The sequence below is a fragment of the Palaemon carinicauda genome, chromosome 5 (assembly GCF_036898095.1).
Source record: "Palaemon carinicauda isolate YSFRI2023 chromosome 5, ASM3689809v2, whole genome shotgun sequence".
Classification (NCBI taxonomy): Eukaryota; Metazoa; Arthropoda; class Malacostraca; order Decapoda; family Palaemonidae; genus Palaemon; species Palaemon carinicauda.
Window position 1 is genome coordinate 24,018,909 of NC_090729.1, and position 5,000 is coordinate 24,023,908.

Sequence of the window (5,000 nt, forward strand, 5' to 3'; positions counted from 1 at the left end):
CACGATAGTATAAATATGTTGGCGTTAACTACCACTACAAATTCCCTAAATAAAAAAAAAATCTAAAAATTTTTTATGATAGATTTAGATTTCTGTGGGAGACAAAAAAGTCCTTTTGAACCAAATGAAAATTCTAACGCAAACCAAAACAAAAATTGTCTAAATATCAGCCAACAGTTGGTTAGACTAAATTACTTTATTTGATTAAAAAAAAAAAAAAAAAACCTGCTTGGGGTGGTACAGTACTTTTGATATATTTACATTATGCGAAGCTTGGGGGATAAAATAAAAAATTATCTAAATGGAAAAAAATTCGTAGACTATATTTCGTAATGAAAGCATTGCATTAAGCTCAAACACTTTTGCATGACATTAAATCACATAAAGCTTTATATGAAATGAACGCTGCACGGATATTACCAATGAGATGAATGGATAGGAAATGTAGTCTGTTTTGCATTATTGCTCTCAGAAATCGCAGGTTTCACAGACACCTACTGGAATTTCACTTGGTAATCTATGTAATGGAACATTTGACGCCTGGCGACACTTGGAAGGCAAAATGGAGCCGTTAAGAACTGAAAACCGTTCAACCTGTTCTCGCATTCAGCCATGGAGAAGAGTTCTCCAAATAAACTTAACTGATTGTTCGTTATTTTTGTACACGTGCTCCCTTTTCTAGTATCACATCTATTTGTTCGACGGTTTTTACATAAAAAAATATATTATAATTATCATATATAAACCTCTATAAATGATCTATTTAAGAATTTCCTTCTATAAATTGAAAAATTGTATTATCAAAGAGTCTATCTTTCCAAGCCACCAAATGAGATTGCTCAGAATATGTTCTCGCAGCAACTCCTGATCATCATTACCTTCTTTCTATTTTTTTGGTGACGAAGAAATTATGTTTAAGCTCTCCACATGTGATAATCATCGAGGGAAACAGCACAAAAGTTGTCATTTATATTTGACATTCATTTCTTTCCGTTTTACATAAACACCAAGAAGAATATGAATACATATTTATCTTTATTACGCTTTTTGTTTCCTCAAAAACGTCCACATTCTCTCTCCTCTCTCTCTCTCTCTCTCTCTCTCTCTCTCTCTCTCTCTCTCTCTCTCTCTCTCCTCTCCTCTCTCTCTTATTTTTTCGATGTCTTCATTTTATTTAAATGAAAACGTCTTCTAAAAACATTAAACTCTTTCAATAAAAAATAAATACTGTTCCTTAACAGATCATTCAATCATAAACTTGTTCTTTAATAAATCATGTTTGTCAAGAGGAGAAGAAAGAGGGAAATACAAGCCGCAGTTTATGGACTATTACATTAGACATTTAGGAAATAGAATAGAAGTAAAATCTTTCTTTTTTGGTCAGCATATCAAAACAGTGATTTCCAGGACGCAAGATGAATCTCCAGAATTAACTATACTAAATGTCTAGAGGTGGGCAGATTATCGCAAAGCAAGTATGTCTGCCTATATATCATCATCATCATCATCATCATCTTGTACACCTATTGACGCAAAGGGCCTCAGTTAGTTTTCGCCAGTCATGTCCTATCTTGAGCTTTTTTAAATTGATATTTCTCTCCATTCATCATCTCTTTCTTCACGCTTCATAGTCCTCAGCCATGTAGGCCTTGGTCTTCCTACTCTTCTGGTTGCCTATAGAGCCCAGTTTGAAAGTTTGTTTGAACCAACCTCTCTTGGGGAGTGCAAAGAGCATACCCAAACCATCTCCATCGTGCCCCTCACCATGATCTCATCCACATATGGCACTTGAGTAATCTCTCTTTATTTTTCATTCCTAATCCTGTCTTACCATTCAACCTCCAATAGTCTTCTGAGGCGTTTGTTCTCAAATCTATAAATCTGTAGGATATTATTTCATTGTCATATTACGACTCATGTCCATACAGTAACACCGATCTCACTAAACTGATATATAGCCTAATTTTTATATGTAATTTTAGGCGATTTGATTTCCAAATATTACCTAACATGGCCTTTGTTTGATTTGCTTTTTTCAATCTTTCGTCAGACTCAAATTCTAAAGACCCTGTATTAGCGATCATGGTTCCTAAATATGTAAATGATTCTACCTCACTAATTTTTCTACTTCCATTGATATCTCATCTTCCATTGCACATTCCGTTCTTATCATCTCTGTTTTTCTTCTCTTTATCTTGAGGCCAACCTCACGCGATATTCTATGTTTTCTGGTAACAAGCTTTGCTAGTCCGGTGGCGTTCTTTTCTGCTAAGGACAGCGTCATCAGTTTACTCTATGTCCACTAATTTCCTATTACCAATCCAGTCCAATCCTTCTCCGCCATCCCCAACCGTTTTGTGCATTACAAAGTCAACGAGGAGGATAAACTACGTAGGTGACAACACATTTCCTTTTAGTGCTCAACTGTTCACTGGAAATATAACTTCTACCATATCGAAATCCTGCTTGTTCGTCTTCCGGATGTTCCTCAATCTTTCTTTCTGGTCTTTTAAGAATGAGCATATTGTATATTTACATGACAACTGACGTAAGTGTGATGCCACTGTAATTATTGCAATCAGTCAGATCTCCCTGTTTTTTTTTTTCCATTTTCACCAACACTCCTAACACCCATTAATCATGTTTTGCCTATTCATACCGCATTCTACAAAATAACCTTGTAAGTATTCTGGGAGTAACTTCATTTTTGGAAATAAATCCTCTGAGCAGTTATTCTATTGCATCCAACATCTTTCCTTCTCTTTAGTTTTTTTAATAATAGCTTCGACTTCAAACAAATTAAATTCATTAATGGGCACATCAAGGTTTTCGTTAGCTTCACAAGTATCAGTTATATTATCCCTTTCATATTTCATATTCATAATCTCAGTAAAGTGTTCCATCCAACGTTGCGTTTTTTTTTTCTTTATCCTCTGTTGTTAAAACAGATCCATCTGTCTTTTTGATGGCATATGCTTCTTCTTTTCTTCTGCAGTGGAGATTTCATTAGTAATTCTATGAGCAATTCTTACACCATAGCCACTCCCTGAATTCATAGCTATATCAGCTCATCTGCTTTCTTGTGTAAACTTTCTCTAGAGTCATTGCTGGCTCTTCTTTTGACCTTACTATCATTACTGGAATATTTCGCATGCTCTACCTTGTAATTTCCATTACTTACTCGGAAACGTTCAACAATCTATTTCTGTCTCTTTCTCCTTTTTTATAGTATCCAATGTATCATTTGAGATACATGGTTTTCTTTCTCCTTGTATCTGCATGTCCCAAATCTTCACCACCAACTGTGTGATAATCCTTTCTGAATTTCACAACATACTTCATTAATTGTCTGCTCTTTATCTCTTAAAGTCTCTAACAATGGAAATCGATTCCTACATTCATTAGCTAATGTTTCTCTCTGGTCATATTCTGGAAGCTTAGTTGTATCAAACCTAGGTATTCTATCCATCTTTCTGCTGGAGGCTTTCAGTTTTAAATTCAGTGTGGCATTGAGGAGCTGGTGATCACTACCAATATCTGCACCTCTATAGTTTCATACCATTCTCTGAGTAACCCTTCTCTTTTTATTAATGGCTATGTGATCTATGAGATTTTTGTAATTGCCACGTGGTGAAGTCCATATATATTTGTGGATAGCCTTGTGCTGGAAAAGAGTAACTCCAATAAGAATATTGCTTGTTGAACAAAAACATAAAATGTGCTCCATTTTCATTTGCAACTTTGCCAAGACTCTCAACTCTCATCATATTCTGTATACCTAGCAATGATGTCACCAATGATAATTTTCATATATCTCTTTGGGATCTCATCTACTACACTGCATTTCTTATAGTATTCATATTTCCTTTCTTCAGGGAAATCGTTTGTTGGTGCATAGAAAACTATAATACCATATTGCACTGCTTTGATTTAAACTTTGTAAGTAAAAGTCTTGTATTTACATCTCTGCTTTCCGTTAAACATTTTCTGATCTTGGTATCATCATCATTCAAACCACTTCTCTTCCAACTATATCCGTTCTTCCTGAGTAGATATATGTATTGTCTTGGTCTAAGATTTCCTTACGAATCACATTAAAACGTGTTTCCCTTAGGGCCAACATACCCAAACTGTATTTCATATATTCATTCTCAACCTACTGTAAATCCTCAATCTGATTCCTGGTTATAACATTCCAATTACCAATTTTCAATTTTACTTTATTATTTATATACCGGGAGATTCTTAGCACCCCAGTACATCCGGTTTTTGGGGCCATTTTGCCATTTTTTCTTCCCATAAAGTGACTAAGTCCATGGAGGAATCATTGGCCAAATTCATCGAAGGATAGCGAGTTTCATGTGAAACACAATACCTATCTAACTAAGGCAAGTGACCCTTGTTGTTCCATACTGATTCTAGTAAGATCATTCGTCAGGCATCGAGAGTAGAAGCCGAAGAGACATCTTGCCCATTGCCTTAAATCCAATCCGTCATCCTGCTGCCAGTGACTTCATCAATATTTGAGGGGCATTTCGTCCGCAACCAAAGTTCTCGTTACACCAACATATTGCTCATATGCTTATTCTCGTATAACCGTTGGCAAACATGGATTGCTAAGGTATACCCCATGGCAAGGTATATACTGCCGTGCAGGATATAAACCACCTAGCACAGGATATGCTGTCTAGCACGGTATGTACTGCCTAGCACTGTGTGTGTATATATATATATATATATATATATATATATATATATATATATATATATATATATATATATATATATATATATATATATATATATATATATATATATATATATACCGTGGTAACAGAACAAACCTGTTCTCTTATTCAGCAACAACTCCTCATGATCATCATTGTGTTCTTTCTTTTCTTTCCTTGAGGGAGAAGAAATTATTCTATAGCTTTCTACTTGTCATAATACTTGAGTAAACAAAAGTTGCCATTGATATTATAGCATCTGGAAGAATCTCA